Here is a 22676-nt window from a genome sequence, read left to right on the forward strand (position 1 = left end):
AGTGCTATGTTCTGCTTTCATCATCACTTGGCTCAATGCTGCATATTTGGATGGTCATAGACCTACCCACATTTCTGTCATCTTCATCACTGTTTGTGTCTACCTTCTGTTGCAATGTCACAATGGATATTAGTGTATACTTTAACCTATTTATTGGCTGTCTTGGGCATTATAGGGAGTGCTGAAATTCCACAAGATTGCACCAGTCATGTCAATTTACACATGAAAATGAAATGAGATAATAGAGCACTGGGAAAGGTGAGGAAAAAATATAGATTCATTGATCGATAAGCAAGTATTGACCATGATTAATTGGCCATAGAAATTTTGAGTGATCAAATCCCAAATCAATACTATTCAGATTAAATTGTCTGCTGTGCTACCTGCCTGTCGTTCATCACCCCTGGCTGTAACAATAGAGTCTCGGCTGTAAAAAATGCAGATTTCTTGGAAATAAAAATTATTAAAGGTTTGTTTTCAGATTCCTGGATTTTACAGTCGTCTTGGGTTACTTCAAGTACGCCAAGGTTGCAGTTTACTGGTATGTTACTAAAATTGTCTTTCCCATATTTCTTTTGACTGTCCATTAGTAAGGTGAGTGTGTGGAATCATGCTAAATGAAATATGCTGCTTCTTGCAATGAAACCTCCAGTAGCATTTCCATTAACTTAAAACAAAATCTTTAATAATCTGGAAAATGGCACATTTGAATCTTCTTTGTGCATTTCACAATGCTGCTTCCTAGTATCCAGGAACAAGTAGCCTATGATTTTGGATTTACAGAGCCTGTAATATTTAGGATTTCACAAAGTCAAAGTGGAAAATTTAATCTTGGTCCCACCGGCTGGCTTCATTAGACCAGCGCCCCCCCCCCCCCCCCCCCCACCCCTGCAGACCCCCTAGAGAAGAGTGACACAACCTTCCACTATACTGACAGGAAACACAAACACATACTGTCATTTACACCTGCAGAGGTCAGACACAGATACCACTATACTTTTAGGGATCAGATGCAGAAACAAATCCCCAAAGACTGATCAGCCCATCGACACCACTTGGGAAAACAGATGCCTTTCTACCAGAGCATTAGAAAAAGAAATGTATGTGAACTCTACCACTACGAGATAGAGTGCCCCAACCTTGGACCATCAGGGGATCAGATATCCTCTCGCAAGAGTAATATTATTTGCTTTTATTTTGAAATAAATGGGGCTGGTTTAGCACAGTGGGCTAAACAGCTGGCTTGTAATGCAGAACAAGGCCAGCAGTGTGGGTTCAATTCCCGTACTGGCCTCCACGAACAGGCGCTGGAATGTGGCGACTAGGGGCTTTTCACAGTAACTTCATTGAAGCCTACTTGTGACAATAAGCGATTATTATTATTATTATTATTAAAGGACCTTCCATTACTGTTATTATTCTGGACACATAAAATAGGTGTGCATTCACACACCCAACAAGAAACAAGAACACTAACACAGGAATATGAATGCCTGGCAGAATCAATTTTTTCTCTTGGGTTTTAAAAAAAATTCTTTCATGGGATGTGGGTATCACTGGTAAAGTCAGCATTTGTTTCCCATCCCTGAATGCCCGAGAACTGAATGGTTTGCTGGGCCATTTCAGAAGGCAGTTAAGAGTCAACCATATTGCTATTGGTCTGGAGTCACAGGTAGGCCAGATCAGGGAAAGAGGGGAGATTTCCTTCACTAAAGGACATTAATGAACTGGATGGTTTTTTTCATGGTCACCATGACTGAGACAAGCTTTCAATTCCAGATTGTATTAATTTAATTCAAATTCTACCAGCTACAGTGATGGGATTTAAATCTGTCCTCCCTGAGTATTAGCCTCGGCCTCTGGATTACTCATCCAGTGAGATTACTACTCTGCCACTGCCTCTCTTTCCCTCATCCCCTGCCCTGTGTGCAATAATGACAGTAAAATGGTGGTATGCACGCACAGAATGGGCACTTGATCCAGTAGTGGTGTAAAAGGAACTCTTTATTATATTGGATCCTTCCTTCAGCTGACCAAATAATTTTTTTTTAAATAAATTTAGAGGGTCCAATTATTTTTTTCCAATTAGGGGGCAATTTAGTGTGGCCAGTCCACCTACCCTGCACATCTTTGGGTTGTGGAGTCAAAACCCACGCAAACACGGGGAGAATGTGCAAACTCCACACGGACAGTGACCCAGAGCTGGGATCGAACCAGGGACCTCAGCACCGCGAGACAGCAGTGCTATCCACTGCGCCACCGTGCTGCCTGACCGAGGAATATTTAATATGATGTGTTAGCTTCCTTGGGTCTTTTAACCTTTTGCTTAATAAATATAAAATTCAGAGCACTTTAACAAGGAATAAAATATACAGCTGAGTCTAGCATAATCAATTTTGTTGTAAATGAATATTCCTCTTGAGTCTTGCGAGTCAGTCGCATACATGTATCTAATTCGAAAGGTTGTGGGTTGGAACCTCACTCCAAAAGTGGACACATAATCTAGGCAGTTGCTCCAGTACAGTAACTGAAGGAGTGTTATAATGCTGATGGTACTGTTCTTCAGATGAGCCATTCATCTTTTGGCGTGTATGTTAAAGATCCCAGAGTCCCTCCATATCATAGACAACATTGCTCTGGCAGCCAGCATCAAGCCAGCCTTTTAGCACACTACTGTCCTGTTCATGCACATTCGTTATGCACAAGATTCCTGTTCTGCTTGCCTGCATATTAACAGTGATTGTGTTTCAAAATTAACTAATTGTATGTGAAATGTTTTCGCATCCATTGGGGAGGGCGCATTGTTGAAATTGTCTTTAAGATGATTACTCCAAGAAACCATGTCATTTCACTCATTTAAGGAATGGTAGATTATTGTAGGCGGCATTGTAACACAGTGGTTAGCTGCTGCCTCACAGTGCTAGGGACCCGGGTTTGATTCCGACCTTGGGGTCTGTGTGGAGTTTGCACATTCTTCCCATGTCTGCATGTGTGGGTTTTCTCCAGTCCCTCCGGTTTCCTCCCACAGTCCAAAGATGTGTAGGTTAGGTGGATTGGCCGTGCTAAATTGTCCCTTAGTATCCAAAGGTTTGGTGCGGTTACAGGGATAGGGCAACAGAGTGGGCCTAGGTAGGATGTTCTTTCAGAGAGTCAGTGCAGACTCAAATGGCCGAAAGGCCTTCTATACCGTAGAGATTGTATGAGTAAAGACAGTCCTAGTTTAAATAGTGGGCGTCATTCTCCGACCCCCCGCCGGGTCGGAGAATCGCCGGGGGCTGCCGTGAATCCCGCCCCCGCCGGTTGCCGAAGTCTCCGGTACCGGAGATTGGGCGGGGGCGGGAATCGCGCCGGTTGGCGGGCCCCCCCCGCTCGATTCTCCGGCCCGGATGGGCCGAAGTCCCGCCGATAAATTGCCTGTCCCGCCGGCGTAAATTAAAGTACCTATTTACCGGCGGGACAAGGCGGCGTGGGCGGGCTCCGGGGTCCTGGGGGGGGGGGGGGGGGCGCGGGGCGATCTGGCCCCGGAGGGTGCCCCCACGGTGGCCTGGCCCGCGATCGGGGCCCACTGATCCGCGGGCGGGCCTGTGCCGTGGGGGCACTCTTTCCCTTCCACCTCCGCCACGGTCTCCACCATGGCGGAGGCGGAAGAGACTCCCTCCACTGCGCATGCGCGGGAAACTGTCAGCGGCCGCTGACGCTCCCGCGCATGCGCCGCCCCAACATGTCATTTCCACGCCAGCTGGCGGGGCAACAAAGGCCGTTTCCGCCAGCTGGCGGGGCGGAAATCCCTCCGGCGTCGGCCTAGCCCCTCAATGTTGGGGCTCGGCCCCCAAAGATGCGGAGCACTCCGCACCTTTGGGGCGGCGCGATGCCCATCTGATTGGTGCCGTTTTGGGCGCCAGTTGGCAGCCATCACGCCGTTTGGGGAGAATTTTGCCCAGTATCTTTTCAAAAACTGTTGGGAAAATAATTCACTGTAGAGAAGCCTGGCTAGGCAAATTAGATTGAGAAACTGGGCAAAGAATGGAGAACTTGACCCTTGGATTTCAAAGACCAAATTTGTTGGGTTACATTGAGTTAACATTACGTAGCGGAAGGTGTTTTGTATTTGGAAACTGTAGTGTAGGAGTACAGGTAATATGTCTCTTGATTAAAAATTCTAAAATATAGTTGTTGCTTGTATCTGATCTCAAAACACTAAGGTGATTAACTATAGATCATCAAAGATATTCAATCTTCTTGGTAACAAACAACAGGTCAGAAAATTCATCATCCGTTTAAAATAAGATATGGTCTATTTCATTAAAACTCTCAAGGACAATAATAATAAGCATCAGCTGTGGCCTAACTGGCTGCACCCTCATCTCTGACCCAGAGGTTTGTAGGTTTGAGTCTCTCTCCAGGACATGAGTGCAGAAATCTAGGCTGACAAGTCAGTGTAGTTCCGAGGGACTGCTGCATTGCCAGAGGTGTTGTTGTGCAGATGAGATGTCCACTCTGTCAGACAGATGTGAAAGATACCTTGGAAAGAGATGGAGATCCCTGTGGTCAATACTATTAGCTCAACCAATATCACAAAAATAGCTTGGGTGGGATTCCCTAGTTTCCCAGCCACCTATTTCCCAGCAGCGGGATGCAGAATTCTCTTCTCCCGCCGCTGCCAATGGGGATTCCCATTGAAGCCATCTCAAGCTGCCGGGAAACCCATGTGAGGTGGTTCACTGCTAGCGTGACCAGCGAATCCCATTGCCAGTGAATCAGGCCATTAGCTGGTCATTATTACATTGCTGTTATGGGAATCTACTATGTGTAAATTGGTTGTCATATTTCCCACATTACCATAACTGAACTTCTTTCTTCTTTTTATTGTGATGATGCCCAAGATTCTCAAGCCTTTGGTGCAGCAACACCATCAGAATTGTGCATACTTTAAGGCACAATCAAAGTTTAGACAGCTGGTTTAAATTCAAAAGAGATTTTTGAGAAGTATACGGTATTTAATTTCTGGGACTAAACCTTAAAACATTGAACCTTAAGTGTGATCCCCCTCAACCCATCTGCACTTCACCCATCAACACCCCACCTTCCACAGCTGCACAGTATAGACATTCCAATGAGCCTGACAATAGCTGTCCTCGATTCGAGGATGTCATATACTTGCATCTCAGGCATTCTGGGCCTACCCACAGTCCCAGGATTTGGGTGGTCTGAAAACACAAGATCTGGGGCGGAATTCTCCGCAATCGGCACCATGTCCGCCGACCGGCGCCAAAAACGGCGCGAATCAGTCCGGCATCGCGCCACCCCAAAGGTGCGGAATCCTCCGCATCTTGAGCGGCCAAGCCCTAAGCTTGAGGGGCTAGGCCCGCGCCGGACTGATTTCCGCCCCGCCAGCTGGCGGGAAAGGCCTTTGGTGCCCCGCCAGCTGGCGCAAAACTGACTTTGCCGGGCGGCGCATGCGCGGGAGCATCAGCGGCCGCCCACGGCATCCCCGCGCATGCGCAGTGGAGGGGGTCTCTTCCGCCTCTGCCATGGTGGAGACCGTGGCGAAGGCGGAAGGAAAAGAGTTCCCCCACGGCACAGGCCCGCCCGCGGATCGGTGGGCTCCGATCGCGGGCCAGGCCACCGTGGGGGCACCCCCCAGGACCCCAGAGCCCGCCTGCGCCGCCTTGTCCCGCCGGTAAGAGAGGTGGCGCCGGCGGGACAGGCATTCCAGCAGCGGGACTTCGGCCCATCCGGGCGGGAGAATCGCCGGGGGTGGGGGGGGGGGGCCCGCCAACCGGCACGGCACGATTCCCGCCCCCGCCGAACATCCGGTGCCGGAGAATTCGGCAACCGGCGGGGGCGGGATTCACGCCAGCCCCCAGCGATTCTCCGACCCGGCGGGGGGTCAGAGAATCCCGCCCCAGGTCTTTCCACTTCAACAGAGGGGGTACCATTCATCTCTGTCAGCGGTTGAAAGGTGATTTTCAGGCAGTCAGGGATTAGCTGGCTGGCAAGGACAGATGGAACGCCAGCTGAGAAATTTAATTTTGCTCCAACTCCATGCCTGCTGAACATTTGTAGCCCAAAATGAGCACTTTCCTTAGTACCATACTATCAACTCCAGAAAGATATCCAAGGGGAAATGTTTTGCAGCTCCTTTAGGCATCTTCAGCCACCAAAGAAGAAAGTTTTGCTTTTTGTGAAGCTCAAAAGATCTTTTTAGAACTGCTGCATACATTATTCCTTATTCCAGGGAGTGTGTTGAAATTATTTAAAATACACAATTCTGCTGAATTCTCTGGGACCAGAAGACTGTCAAAAACTATTGGACACACACACATTCTTGCAACAAGGGACTGTCTCTCCTGATCTTCATTATCCACTACCTCCCCATCCACTTGTCTTTTTCTAGTCCACTTTTATGAGTTATTTTTTCTTCTGTAGTGTGGTTACAGATATATAAAGCAAACACAGCAAAACTCAATTCTACCTTAAAAAGATTTGCGTGGTGTGGTTATCCATTTCTACTACAGAACAAGCCATTTCTGGTAAATGTGAAATAATGCAGTGAGTTTGCCAGGTGCAATTAGATCATCACCTCTGTAGAAGAAAGGTTAATGGAGTCCCCAAAGCTTTAGGAAAACGGAAAGGGTGCCCTCTCTGCGGTTTTTTTTGACAACAGACTTACTTCAATTGAGGTTTCTGTGCTAACTAAATTATTGTCAACATCTGACATGTATGAATTTGCAACAATTGGACTTAATTCCTCCCATAAGATTTTATTGAACATTGTCTGAAGAATCATTAAGTGTAAATGGTAAAATACACCCCACAGGACAAGAAATGTTTTGTAAAGATGGAAGATTATAAACCATTGACAATTGGGCTCTTGGCTCAAAAGCCAATCTGAATGTTATGCCAAATAAGTTACAAATTTACTGAGTAGTGACTGTAATTGAAAATATGCATATGATTCTGCCAATCAAAAGTCAACATTATTGAATTCAATACCATTCCAATAATCTGCAATAAAATAGCATAATACATTGAACAATGTATGACAGTAAATGAGATACAAGGGTTGTTTGCATGCAGCTAAATATGGTTTAGTACTTTTGGTCATACAAGAAAAATAATTGCCAAAAGAAAATGAATTCACTTTAACCAGCTAATCTATCTTCTTGAGTGTCAGGGTTTTCTTTGTTTCACTTCTGCAGTTTCTTAGAAAAGCTCCATTGATGGGAAGGTAACTGACCTCAAGTCCATCAGCAACAGTTTTAGCAAGAGCTATCTTTTGCAATATATACTAAACCAAAGGGTACTGCATTATATTTTTAGAGAATAGTGGAAAGGCCCCCATGGCTGACTCTCAGTTACAAATGTCATTTACCCTCTAGCTTCCCTTCAGAGATCCTTCGGTTGAGGAAGGAAGGAAAACTGCCTGTGGGAGAAGACCCTTCCTGCATTGCTCAAGCCAAGGTTCTAGTGGGCTGCTTGAGGTAGCATTGAAAGCATCCAAGATCTGTCAGTTGTTCCACTATTTTGTTCTCACAGTGAGAGTCATTTATTGTGAAATTAGCCAGGGGTGTGAAAGAAAAAGGAACATTTATTTTTTGTATTTCAGACAAGGGTAAACTCAGGACTCCCCAATGTGCTTTGCAGCCAATGAAGTGCTGATTTGAGTGGTCGTTCCTGTAGTAATACAGGGAAACATGGTCGCCAGATTAGAATACAGCAAGTGAGATACATGGCCAGGCAATCTTTTTTGTGATAAATACACCACAGATCTTCTTCAAATAGTGCCATAGGTTTTTTTACATTTATGACTGAGGGTAGACTGTTGGAAGCACTGAGTGTGACAAGGGTGCAGAATGTACTCAGGGTGGGGGACGACAATGTCCATCAACAAGAGTGACTCAATAGTACCGAGCTGGTTGGGTCCTTAAGGACATTGTTGTAAGACTAGAACTGTGGCAGATGGTGAGGGAACCAACAAGAGGGAGAAACATACTAGCCCTCATCCTCACCAACCTGCCTGTCACAGGTGCATCTATCCATGACATCATCAGTAGGGATGACCATTCTACAGTCCTTGTGGAGACGAAGTCCCAACTTTACATTGAGGATATCCTCCATCGTGTTGTGTGGCACTACCGCTGTGGGCATCCATGAGGCACTGTGGCAGTAGCAGCAGAATTGTACTTAAACACACTCTGTAACCTCGTGGCCCAGCAGATCCCCACTCTACCATTCCCACCGAGCCAGGAATCAGCCCTGGTTCAATGAAGAGTGCAGGAGAGCATTCCAGGAGCAACATCAGGCATACCTAAAAATAAGGGTCTGGATTCTCCGATCGGCGACTCCAAAATCGCGTACGGAGATCGACCGGAGAATCTATTTCTAGGCTGGAATCGGGGGAGGTGCTGTTTTTCCAATGCTCCGCCCCCTGAAAACGGCGTAGTCGTGGAGTATGCCGCATGCCGATGGGGCGGCCTCAGGACGTCACCTGACGCCCTCTCCCGATGCTCTGCCTCCGATGGGCTGAGTCCCCGACAGCGTGGGGTGCGTGTCCTCTCACTTTTCGGGGACTTCGCATGGCAGCTGCGGACTGTGTCCAGCGGCACAACAGTCGGGGGGTGGGGAGCCGTTCTGCTGGCAGGGGGACTTTGGCGGGAGCTGGGGGACTGGTGGAGAGTGGTCCGGGGGTGGCGACGGAGGTTACAGGGGGGCAGTTTGTGACAGGCCGGGTCCGTGCGCGGCTGCGTCATGTTGTAGGGCAAGACCGCCGGCGTGCACATGCGTGGCCATGGACCCGGCCGTTCTGCGTCCGTATCGGCAGGTGGGCTTGTAAGACCAGACGGATCCTGCGGACATAGCCGCAGAATCGGAGAATCCAGCTCAATCTGTCAACCTGGTGAAGCGACAACACAGGACTACTAGTGTTCCAAACAGCATCAACAGCAAGTGATGGACAGAGCTAAGTGGTCCCACAACCAACAGATCAGATCTAAGCTCTGCATCTGCCACATCCAGCCGTGAATGGTGGTGGACAATTAAGCAACTCACTGGAAGAGGAGGCTCTACAAATAGAATCATAGAATCCCTACAGTGCAAAAGGAGGCCATTCGGCCCACCAAGACTGCACTGTTCCATGTCCCACCCTATCGCTGCAACCCCATAACCTAGCCTTCACATCCCTGGACACTAAGGGGTAATTTAGCATGGCCCCGACATCTACCCACCCCATACATCTTTGGACTGTGGGAGGAAACCGGAGCACCCAGAGGAAACCCACGCAGACACAGGGAGAACGTGCAAACTCCACACAGACAGTGGCCCAAGGTCGGAATTGAACCCGGGTCCCTGGTGCTCTGAGGCAGCAGTTCTAACCACTATGCTACCGTGTCGCATCCTCGATGATGGAGGAGCCCAGCACATCAGTGCAAAAGATAAAGCTGAAGCATTCACAACAATCTAGAAGTGCCGAGTGGATGATCCATCTCGCCCTCCTCCGGAGGTCCCCAGTATCACAAATCTCAATCTTCAGCCTATTCGATTCACTCCATGTGACATCAAGAAACAGCTGAAGGCACTGGATACTGCAAAGACTATGGATCCTGATAATATTCCGGCAATTGTACTGAAGACTTGTGCGTCAGAACGTGCTGCACCCCTAGCCAAACTGTTCCAGTACATCTACAACACTGGCATCTACCCAGCAATGTGGAAATTTGCCCAGGTATATCCTGTACACAAGAAGCAGGACAAATCCAACCCAGCCAGTTACTGCCCTATCAGTCAACTCTCCATCATCAGTATAATGATGGACGAGGTCATCAAGCAGCGCTTACTCAGCAATAACTTGCCCATGAACGCTCAGTTTGGTTCCGCCAAGATCTTGCAGCTCCTGACCTCATTTCAGCTTTGGTTCAAAATGGACAAAGTGCTGAATGCCGGAGATGAGGTGAGATTGACTGCGCTTGACATCAAGGCAGCATTTGGCCGAGTTTGAGTTTGCCATGATTGGAGGTCAGCATCTCAACTCCAGGACATTACTGCAGGTGTTCCTCAGAGTAGTGTCTTAAGCCCAACCACCTTTAGCTACTTCATCAATAACCTCCCTTCCATCATAACGTCAGAAGTGGGGATGTTCACTGCTGACTGCACAATGTTCAATAACATTCTCAACTACTCAGCTACTGTAGCAGTCCTTGTGCAAGTGCAGCAAGACCTGCACAATATCCAGGCTTGGGCTGACAAGTGGCAAGTAAAATTTGTGCCATACAAGTGCCAGGTATTAACCATCTCCAACAAAAGAAAATGCAGGGTGACATGGTGGCACAGTGGTAGCACTGCTGCCTCACAGCACGAGGGAGCTGGGTTAATTTCAGCCTTGGCTGATGGTCTGTGTAGAGTCCAAAGATCCTCACTGTTTCCGCGTGGGTTTACTCTGATTACTCCAGGTTCTTCCCACAGTTCAAAGATGTGCAGATTAGATGGGTTGGCCTTGCTAAATTGCCCCTTAGTGTCCAAAGATGTGCAAGTTGGGTTACGGGATAGGGGGTGGGAGAGTGGGCCTCGGTAAAGTGCTCTTTTGGAGGGTCAGTGCAGACTTGATGGGCTGAATGGCCTCCTTTTGCACTGTAGAAATTTGATGGAACCATCGACCCTTGACATACAATGGCGTTACCATCGCTGAATCCCCCACTTTCAACACCTTGGGAGTTACTGTTGGCCAGAAACTGAACTGTACAAGCCATATAATTCCTGTGCTATCAGAGCAGGCCAAAGGCTAGGGATCCTGCGGTGAGTAACTCACCTCCTGACTCCCCAAAGCCTGTCCACCACATGTAAGGCACAAATCAGAAGTGCAATGGAATACTCTCCACATGTCTGGATGAGTGCAGCTCCAGCAACACTCAGGAGACTTTTTAAAAATAAATTTAGAGTACCCAATTCATTTTTTTTTCCAACACTCAGGAGACTTGACACCATCCAGGACAAAGCAGTCCGCTTGATTGCTCGCCCTTCCACAAACATTCAAACCCTCCTCCACCACCGACGAACAGTGGCAGTCGTGTGTACCATCTACAAGATGCACCGCAGAAACTCACCAAGGTTCCTTAGGCATCACCTTCTAAACCCACGACCACTACCATCTAGAAGGACAAGAGCAGCAGATACCTCACCACCTGGAGGTTCCCCTCAAAGTCACTCACCACCCCGACTTGGAAATATATTGCATTCCTTCACTGTCGCTGGGTCAAGAAGGAATATATTGCATTCCTTCACTGTCGCTGGGTTAAACTCCCTTTCTAACAGTGCTGTGGGTGATGTGGGTGCTCAGGAACTGTAGCGGTTCAAGAAGGCAACTCACCACCACTGTCTCAAGAGCAACTACGGATGCTCAATGAATGATGGTCTAGCCTGCAATGCCAACATCCCATAAAGAAATAAAAAAATAGACATACTCTCAATTTAATGTCTCATTTGAGAGATGGCATTTCTGACACTGCCACACTCCTGCAGCACTGCACTGGTGTTACCCTAGGTTCTATGCTCTAATCTCTGAAGTGTGGCTCAAACCTTAAATTTGTTGCATTAACTTTACACAATTATTCTACATCCTGATTTCATGAAGATTACCATCATCACCACTTGCTTGAGTAAAAATGACAAGTCTTCCTCTATAATTCCCATCTGCACTGCACTTGCTTCATTTAAAGAACTGCACTTTCATTAAATTGGTACTGCTGGAGTTGTGGTTGTACCATTCACTCAACAGGGTGGAAGCCATTTCTCCCCAAATTCATTGCAAAGTAATATCTCCTATTCTATTTGCTGGGTTGGGTCCACATTTTGAGAAAGGGCAAGTTAGGCAGTTGCGACCACATCCTGTCTACCTAGTTTTTCCAAAAGCATGATGCAGTTCAGTGACATGCACAAATTAAAAACTTAAAATATCTTCTCCGGTAAAAGGGATATGTGAATCTAGTATTTTGAAAACAAATTTAACAAGCAAAATATATTCCTTTCCATTTGTTTAAAAAAACATAAAGCTCAATTTTAACTCGGGAAAAATTGGGTGGATGGGGGCCAAGTTGATCAACAAATCACACCCCTTGACCTCAATAACATGAAGCTCTGAAGAACTAAACTCGCGAGGCTTATCTGCTTACTCCCAGCCTATCCAGAATGTCATGGTTGGGGTTTCTTGAAGCTCATCTGATTGGGAACGGGAGGCAGGGAGGTTTACATTCCCTTGTGGGTCCTGGAGGAACATACCTGCTCTCTTTATTTCATTGAATAAAATAGAATCCTCACAGTGTAGAATCATAGAATCATAGAATTTACAGTGCAGAAGGAGGCTATTCGGCCCATCGGGTCTGCACCGGCCCTTGGAAAGAGCACCCCACTTAAGCCCACACCCTATCCCCGTAACCTCACCTAACCTTTTTGGACATTTGAGGGCAATTTAGCATAGCCAATCCACCTAACCTGAACAACAATTGTAGAAGGAGGCCATTCAGCCCATCGAGTCTGCATCGATCTTATGAAAGAGCACCCTACGAGGTCCACTTCCCAGCAACCCCAACTAAACTGAGGACACTAAGGGGCAATTTAGTACAGCCAATCCACCTAACGTGCACATCTTTGCACCGTCGATGGAAACCTGAGCACCCGGAGGAAACCCATGCAGACATGGGGAAAAGTGCAAACTCCACACAGTCAGCCAAAGTCAAAATCAAACCCGGCCCCCTGGCGCTGTGAGGCAGCAGTGCTAAACACAGTACCACTGTCGTCCTCTCCTGCCACCCCAATTGACATAGTAAAAAGAAAATGCTTAGAAACTTCCTTGTTTAGACCTCTTATAATCCTGTCCCTCTTCCCACTTGTTTCCTTTGATCTGGAAACCTCAACAATTTCTCCACTTGGGCCACCACCTACACCAACCTGAATTTACATGGCACCTCGAATGTAAAACGCTCCAAAGCACTTCACAGGAGTGACTGCCTGACAAAATTTGAGATATCTGACGATTTATCGCTTCATAATTTAGTAATCAAAATTTGACATTATCAGGCCCTGATTTGCATATTTAAAGAGGGGTGACAGTGGCTTCACATAGGTGTCCTCATTGTCTGCTCAGCCAAATATGTTAAAATTGATGACAACAGGAATGAAGCAAGTCATTAAAAAGCAAGTCTCATTTTCTGCCAGATTGGCAGAGAAAGAATCAGTGCTACAGTCTCACTTTTATCCATGATTTTTATCAAACCTATTATTTGTAAATATATAATGAATGAAGTAGCATTGTCAGAGCAGGTGGGCAATCTAATGAACCAATATAATTTAATATATTTGAACAAGGAACATAAGCCTAACTTTGAGGTCAGTATGTACAGCATCACATGGCAGATACTAAAGACATTTGATTCCTGACAGTGGATTACTGGTGAATATACTATAGAAAATATGTTAAGCATTCAATACACTTGCTTTTAAATAGTTTACCTGTGTTGTGGTGGAATATAACTCCATGTACTATGGTAAATGCTTTTATAAATTCATTACGCATTGTGCATGTAGGGAGCAATTTTCCAACCGTCCTCGCCAGTGAGATCTTCCAGTCTCACCGACAGCGGACTACAGGCCAACCAGTTTAACCTCAGTGGTAAGGGAGCTTTTAGAAATAATAATGCAGGAAAAAAATAATTCCTTAGATCGTGTTGTATAACTCAGTCCAGCATATGAGATGACCCCATCTTTTCAGCTCCAAAAATTGTGCTTTTTGCATATAACTGAACAAGATTAGCCTTGGTGCTATGTCATTGCCAAACTCTGTTTATCCCCTGTCAACGCCTTCTCTACTTTCACAAGGATTTGCATATAGTTTGCCACAGTACAAAATAAACTGGAGTATTCTGCAAAATGTGTCACTCACTTAATCATCATAGAAAAACTCCACTGCATCAATAGATGTCGACCTATTAGTTATTTTATGTTGAAACTGAAAAGTGCGTTTTAGCTCAGTTTACACAATTGCTTTCCCATCAGTCTTGACTCATTTTTATCATTCATTTAGGTGAAGCAACATTAAAAGTATGTCGCAAGCAATGTCCATGATTAATTGTCTGATCGGATTTATTACATATCAACTATTTAACTTTTCTGACATGTTCCGTGTAACCCCAGTCCTGAGCAACACATTCAGAAACTATGCAGCGCTATTATTACTTTTCGTTCCTACCCAGTCACGTTATCTAAACTAAGTCAAGGTATTATAGAATTGCTCAGTATGGCTGAAGTTTGTAAATTAGCTACAAGCCAACGCTAACCTGATCTTGATATAAATGTCTTGGTTTACATTGAAAGATTGTGATATGCACTGTTTGATGTTCATCAGCAAATGTTCATGGTTCTGGTGTGCAGGAGTTTGCTGTGCCTACAGATAAATTTTTAAAAATGTTACTCATTAATTAAATGTGCACAAAGCAGTTCTGGGTGTGGTAGGGTAGGCGTGTGGGTGGTGACAGGGTAAAGGCTATGGTTGGGGGGGGGTTTCCACGTGCCCCCACGGCATGTTTCTTGGCGGCAGGAGGTGGCCTGCCGTTGACCAGCGGAGGGTTTACCTAGTCCCACCGGTATCAATGGGATTTCCCATTGCATCCACTCCCCACTGCAGGTTTCCCACAGTGCGAATTCGCCATCAACGGTATAGGAAGAACTCACTGGCGAGAAGGATCGAGAAATCTCTCCCTACATGTACTATGCGTAGTGAATTTATAAATACGTATGCCATTGTACCCACCACAGCACATGTAAACTATTGTGGTAAAACGGACAAAGGCCTGAATTTTAGGCCCGATATGCAACTGGACACTTTAAATTAAGAATTGGACATTTTAAACCACAGCCACGGTCAGCACTGATGGGCAGGTCTGATGGGAATTCGAACAGCCAAATTTGAATACACTGAGCAGGGACAGACAGTCGGGAGAAGTCTGGGCCTTCCCTGTAAACAGGACTTCAGGATATAATGGATCCCATTCAAATGGATTGACTTTCTGGCACCTAGGTTTTGTTCCCATATATGGAGTAAGATCTCCTGGCGATATACCTGGAGATGGTGCCCCTGGGCGTGGGTTTCTGGTGAACTGCAGAGTTGTAATCGGCAACTCCATTGGGTGTTGCGACCCCTGCCCTGAGGGGCTGAAGGCTAGGGAACTTTCTGGAGAGGCGCGAAGAAGGGTATAAGAATTGACCACCAGGACCCTTCCCCGGAGAAGACTCAGCACAGAGGCAAAAGAGAAGATTCGATGGTGGAGCAGAGGACAGAAAAAAGCAGGGTGTGAGACACACTTTTGCAGATGGAGGCCTGAGACAACAGAGACTCAGACAATTGGACCTGCAGTTCGATTGAGTTCATCAGCACAGGTAGTATTAAGAATCTTGGGATTACTGTAGTTCGGATAATTTAATTGGGTAACTGTTTTTACTCTGATAATAAACTTGGTCCAATTGTCAATTTGTACTTGTCCTTTGGTCACTTCGCTAATAAGGGAATCTGGGGTAAAGTGTTTGTGTAATAAACTGATCGAATTGTCTGAGAAATTTTAGAGACAACACTATTTAAAAGCACGTGTACTGAATGCTTGACATCTTTCCTATAGCATGTTCACCAGTAATCCACTGTCACACATAAAATGTCTTTGTGATGCTGTACATATTGACCTCATTATTAGGCTTATGTTCCTTGTTCAAAAACGGGTGTAATGATATGCCAAATAAGTACAGGCCAGTCAGTTTAACCTCAGTGGTAAGGAGGATGCCAAATGTTATACTGGCATTAATAGTCAGCTTCAACTTTTTTATCCAAGAGATGCATGTTCTACTTGCCTTATATTGTAAGTTGGTGCCTGGGATCAAGCAGGCAGTATGGGTTGTGGTGCAAAAATGATGTGTGGGATTTTAAGACAAATCCACACAGAGCAAATTGCGCGTGGCATGGTGAATGATGGACAAGAATAGGCCATCCAGCAAAAAGAATGAAATACGAAGCTGCTCTCTCATCAAATAATTGCGTTGCCGAGAAATAATTCAGTGTTCATGGAAAAACTGGTGCGAGAATGAAAAAAGAAGGAATGTGTCCTGTAGAAGATGCCCATGACCAAATCAGACCAGGGACCAGACCTCACCTTGAGAAGCATTTATCGGAATGGCCCTCCAAAACCGTCGGAACTGTTACAACATCACCAGAAATACAATGTTAATTTCTGTACTTAAGTAAGCCAAACCAAACCCTGAGTTCAACAAAGATTTCAGACCAACAGCTCATTGGTGGAGCTGCTTTATGGATTGAAATAGACTAATGTTGCGACAGAAGTCCAAGATTGCCAAGAGACTACCTCAATGCCAAAATTACCAGTTTCCAGTGGTTCACCATCCTATCTCGGCAAAAATGAGTACCCATTAAAGTCACATCAGCAAGATGGATGAAGCGCCATGACTTTCAATATGCCCAACAACCAAACTGTGGAGTGGAACAATTCAAAAACTGTTCGAGTGAAAGCTGCCGGACGTGAGAAACCAAGATTCATGGTGATACTCGCCGACATGCCCAATGGAAAAAATGAAAGCTTATGGTAACTTTCAAACATGGAACCATGCCGATGATCAAACTCCCTGCAGGAGTTTTTATGCATGCCCACAGCAATGGTTGGATGGATGTGTTTGGAGTGAAGTTATGTGAAACAGGCCGATGGCCGACATAAAGAATGCAGCTTATTATCGTGGGACATGTTCGGATTCCATATAACCAACGAGATCAAGAGGTGCCTGTGAAGAAATAACACCCATATTGCAGTTATACAATAACATCCACAGTTCAACCTTCAGATGCATGCCTCAACAAGCCATTCAAGATCATGGTCATACCAAATGGCCACAGTTGCAGACTGGCTGGCATAGCTATCGGAATTTCTCCACCTGGAGAGGATTAAGTTCACACTCCGAGGGTCAGAAGATGGCTTCCACAAAGCGTGGGGGCTATTCGCCAACTTGTTCCAAGACCTGTTTGAAGCCAACAATTGATAGAGCACGGGGAGGGGTGGGGGGACGCACAGGAGCCACAGGGACCACAGAGAGCAGACAGAAATGGGAGGGGGGGAAACAAGGGGTGGAAAGATCAGAGGAAACAATAAGGAGGATGCCAGAAAGTGGCCAACACAGGGACCAGAAGGCCCAACACAAGGCCACACGAAAGAGAACCCTCAAAAGCAGGCTGACACCAGGATGGGAAGAGGAGAGAAGAAGGGAGGGAAGGCCAAGTGACAGGGGGCGGGGGAGGGGGGATGGGGGAGGTGGGGGGGGGGGGAGAAGGAGGGCACTGTCCACAGATAAACACCGACCATGAAGTAAAGGGCCAAGGAAAAGGCCCTGAAACAGCAAAGGAAGAGAGGTTAAGGTGGGAGCAAGGAGGGGGGAGGAAAGGAGGGGGGGTGATACCGAAAAATAACAACTTGTAAATTGTAACCGTCTCGTCTATCCTTAACGAATGTACAGTGTAAAAATGTAAAACTTCAGTAAAATATTTTTTTTAATGTTCATACCAAATGGACTAGGTGGATATTTGTCGGAAATAGAACCTTCACAAAAAGTGAAAATATGCACTTGATTTAATTCTTTATCAGATACAAATTGGGGCATCAGTGTGTTATGGTTATTTCTGAGTAAATTATTGGTTCCTGTCACCCTTTTGGTTGATTTTGCATTAACTATCATTTGCTGATCGTTATTCCCTTCACACAATGCATTTTGTTCAAATAGTTTTCAACGGCTTTAAATTAATTTTCACCTTGCTGATTCCAGGCAGACTTACTAGTATTAGGAGCCTCTCAAGTTTGACAGAAGTAAAACAAGTTAACTTATTTTGTTTTACACAATAATGAGGGTTAAATAAACATGACACAAATTAGATATGAATTGTGGATGAAACGTTCAACCATCCCTATCCCAATAATTAAATGGAAAGAAATGTTCACCTAGTGCATACATCTTTCCCTAAGTCATCAATGCAGCCAAAAAAAGCATTGTATACATAGAGGCTAAGCATTGCAGACCTACAGTTAACAACAACACTTTACATTGATATGGCCTATTTAACAGAGTAAAACTTCCCAAGCCATTTCAGAAGAATGTTATCAAACAAAATTTCACACCGAGCTACATAAAGAACAAATTAGCACAAGCGGCCAGAATGGTAGTTTTAAGGTGCCTTGATAGAAGAGAGTGAGGTAAAACGGTTTAGGAAGGGAATTTCCAGAGATTTAGCTCCTGAAGGCGTGACTGTGAGTGAAGAAAATCGAGGGTGCACAAATAGCCAAAATTGGAGTAGCGCGGAGATGGTTGTAGGTCCTGAGGAGGGCGCAGAGCTAGGGAGGGGCAAGGCCATGAAGCGTTGTGAAAACAAGGGGAAGAAATTTAAAATCAAGGCCTTGCTGGGCGGAGAAAAGAGAATACAAGAGGGTGATGACGGAATGCAATTTGGTGCAAGTTCAAACTCGCGCAGCAGACTTTTGGATAGGCTTGCATTAATGGAGGATGCAAGGAGGAAACCAATCAAGAGAGAATTCAAATATTACAGGAAAATGAACCATTCTTTGACTTTAATTTTCCTCAAATACCACGTCTTCCTTTTTTTGCCCCTTCTGAAGCAGAGAAAGCCTGTACTGTACACACTCCTAGATGATGGGGGGTTTAGGTACGATCAATGCAAGGGGCAATACGAATATTAATTCTATCTCAAATCTAACCCGATGGGCAATTGCTAGGTACCACAGTATGATATTTGCTTGAATAATTAAACTGGAATAATAAGTCTCTATAAATGTGACATAAGGGCAATGGAACAGTGATGGCAATCATATGAGATGCCGAAGGATTTTCATTGCTGAAGACAAGGTACAGTATAATCAATAATCTACCGTCCAGACTTGATTACACATTTGAACGAAGCACGATAGCAATTTTGTTCTCCCATCACTCGGGAAATTGCACAGGTTGCGCACATAGGAATGTAAATAACCGGCCGATGGCATTCTCATAAACAACAGCCCTTTCTTACAGAAAGGGAATTTGACGTTGGTGTCACGCAAGTTGTAAATTTGAAAATTGCGACATTTAATGAGCGCCATGTCATTTGTGAAGAAACTAGTGGAAGTAACACTGAGATTGTGCAGGACTGGGAATTTTTTGAGAGACTGAAACCAGCAAGATAATCCTGGCCAGGCTCATTTGATACCCAACTACAAATGCACAGTTTTGCTTTTCCAGTAATAATTAAACTTTTTTTAAGGGAAGTATTTTCTATAGAAGTGCAATCTGACTCCACTGACACTTCTAAAACAACTGGTCGAAATCAGTACCGAAATTACCTGATCCTACAGTAACATTGTTTGAAATGGGCTAAACGCTATTTACTGTTATGTAACATTTTGATGCCGGTTAACTGCAGGGTCTGCTGCGGTTTAGCTTTTCTGCAGCGCTCAGGGGAAAAAAAACACAGCTTCCCTTTTATTGCAAAATCTCTCCAGTCCAACAGGTGTGTGCAATCAAGAACCGCAACACAAGAACACAAACTGTTACCTTCTAAAAATTCCACTGATGTATGACACAAACTGGTCAAGGTTGCACAACTTCACTTTCCTGTACTGATTCTGATGACTCATTATCCTCGGCCAGGGAAACGGTAGACTCCTCATGTGCTGCGGCAGTCAGTCCATAGCTTGCTGTTTGATTTGGTTCTGCTTATTAACGCTTCAATTGCTGAATGCTACTAACCAGCAATGCACAGAGGTTAAGGTGGCAATACGTAAGGCCTCATTTTGTCCATAGTCCTCAACTGTCCCCTCCTATCTCTACACTACTGCCACGGAGCAGAATGGCTGATGGTAACTGGATCCATAGATCACCCACAATAACATACGGATCAAATGGTCACATTTTGTCATATGGAGGGCTTTGTCTGAGCTGTTAGTGACGAATCAGAGTGCATCTAGTACTGTGATCCACAATAATTAGGAAATGGAACAAGACTCTCAGCATGATCACCATTCAGATTAAGATGAGGAACAATAATGTTGATCGGGCAGCCATTTTATTCTAGGTGGCTGATGAACCCTGAATTTTTTTTTCTTTAATTTATCCTTCATATCCCTAAAGATACAACCCGTGGAGGAACATGAATCAATTTTTATTGAACTTTCCTGCAACATTTATAATATGTTAACTTCACACTCAAAGCAATGGGGAATGAAGCTGAGAAGTGAACACCTCCGTTATTCTCGGGTAACCCTACCACAGCACAGTGAACCAGGGCCATGTCTTTATGATTTGTTCTATTGTGCAACAAAGCTCCAACACTAATTAAGTGTACATCTCAAATATTTTCTTTCTCTGCCTTATTTAGCCTCAATTCCAGTGGGCAAACTGAAAGATAGCTTATCGTGGTGGGACAGTTCAGAATGGCACCAATGCCTCCGTTCTGTAGACTCAAGATCTGGTAAGCCTACTGGTGGTATTTACATTATGATTCAAAGCTTGGCCAACAATTGGGATATACCTGGGAGTCGGAAAGATAAGTGCCCACACCACCCTTTGGAATCTCCCAGTATAGCTTCAATGAGATGGAACTAATTTCTCCCTCAATGCTTGATCTCTCCACCTCCACTAAGGAATGCAATTTTTGGGTTATCCTGTTTTTTGGCACCATTTGTTGCCCTTAATTTTTCACCAGGAGAAAGATAAATAGTTGCCACTGGCTGTTAACAGATTTAAGTATTGTACTGTTGGGGTTGGGAGGCGGATTGGGCTATTGTCCATTGTTTGCCACAAAGTGGCAGATTTGAATAAGTAATAATCTTTGAACTGTGTTTTTATCACTTTTAATGCCAACAGCTGAGATACCAACAGTGGAAAGGCATGTGTGGGATGCAGTCAAGCAGCATAGTACAGCTTGTTTGACAAGGTTATTTAAACGTTTTGCCTGCCTCCCCCGAATGCTGTTCAGAGCCTTCATCTACAGAGGGAGTTCTGAAAGAAGATGGACCTTTGAATGAAAATCACCTTGGCATTGAACATTATCCAAGAACATTCCATTAAAAGACAAAATTGCTAGATGCGCAATAATCCCTTTGTCTGACCTCAAGTTATTATTCTGTATTCCAGTAGAAATTCTTCACCATCATGTAACATTGCACAGATAGTTATAAACTAGCTCTTTTTATCCAAATGCAGAGATGAAATAGAACAGTATTTCATTCATTAAAGGAGTCAACCCTGTGATGAACAATGGAATGACGTGACACAGGAACCACAGTCACAACTGTCCAGATTGTGAATTTCTTCTCTCAGTCAAACTATAGTTAAAGGAGGCATCAATGGGGGACTTAAAGTTGTACTCTGGATAAAAGCAAATTACTGTGGATACTGGAATCTGAAACCAAAAAGAAAACACTGGAAAATCTCAGCAGGTCTGGCAGCATCTGTAGGGAGAGAAAAGAGTTGGTGTTTTGAGTCCAATGACTCTTTGTCAAAGCTAACCGACAGAGAAAGTGGGAAATATTTATACTGGGGAGTGAGAATGAAAGATGAGTCATGGCCACAGAAACCCAGGGAAATCAGGTGCTAATGGCCACAGAAAGCAAGGGGAAAGAGTCCTCATGGTAGTCCCCAGAGAGAACAAAAGGTGTGAAAGGCCAAACAGCAGAGAAACTGACATCAGAGGGTAAACTCTGACAGATGTAGATGTGGGGGGAGGGGAAGAGGGAAGCAAAGGGGAGAAAGGGTAAGGAAAGGGGGGATAAGATGGTGGTGGTGGGGGGGTTGATATATATTAAGAAAGAAATGGTAAAAGACAGTTAAAATGAAATGGGATGAAAACAAATGGGTGTTGAGACCGGAAGGCCTAACCGGAAGATGAAAAAAAATGAAAAATGAAAATGGCTTATTGTCAGAAGTAGGCTTCAAATTAAGTTACTGTGAAAAGATGAGATTTTGTTCCTCCTGTTTGCGTTGAGCTTCACTGGAACATTGCAGGAGGCCAAGGACTGACATGTGGGCATGGGAGCAGGGTCTTTTGTTAAAATGGCAAGCAACGGGAAGGTCAGGTTCCTGAATGCGCGCAGACCGGAGATGCTCAGCAAAGCAATCACCCAGTCTGCATTTGGCCTCTCCGATATAGAGGAGGCCACATTGGGAGCAGCGAATGCAATAGACCAAATTGGAAGAGATGCAAGTGAAACGCTGCTTAACCTGGAATGAGTGTTTTGGGCATGGGATGTTAAGCATGGGAGAGGCAAAGGGGCAGGTGTTACAGCTTCTGCGATTGCATGGGAAGGTGCCATGAGTGATGGGAGAGGTACTGGGTATGGTGGAGGAGTGGACTAGATTATCTCGGAGGGAATGGTCTCTGCGGAATGCTGACAGAGGGAGTGAAGGGAAGATGTGTTTGGTGGTGGCATCACGCTGGAGTTGGAGAAAATGGCGGAGGATTATGCTTTGCATATGGAGGCTGGTGGGATAAAATGTGAGAACGATGGGGACTTTATCCTTGTTCTGGGAGGGAGATGGGCCGCACACTGTTGAGGGCCCTGTCAGCAACTGTAGGTGGGAAATCACGGTTGAGGAAG

General features: G+C 45.2%; 1 long non-coding RNA gene across 1 annotated transcript; it reads left to right on the forward strand.

Annotated features, from left to right (window-relative positions):
- The first annotated feature begins 473 nt into the window (after positions 1 to 473).
- On the forward strand, positions 474 to 21112 carry LOC140407774 (uncharacterized). The gene is made up of 3 exons (XR_011939794.1): positions 474 to 541; positions 20456 to 20548; positions 20944 to 21112. It is a non-coding gene; the product is annotated as an uncharacterized lncRNA (long non-coding RNA).
- The last annotated feature ends 1564 nt before the right edge of the window (positions 21113 to 22676 follow it).

The sequence above is a fragment of the Scyliorhinus torazame genome, chromosome 2 (genome assembly GCF_047496885.1).
Source record: "Scyliorhinus torazame isolate Kashiwa2021f chromosome 2, sScyTor2.1, whole genome shotgun sequence".
Classification (NCBI taxonomy): Eukaryota; Metazoa; Chordata; class Chondrichthyes; order Carcharhiniformes; family Scyliorhinidae; genus Scyliorhinus; species Scyliorhinus torazame.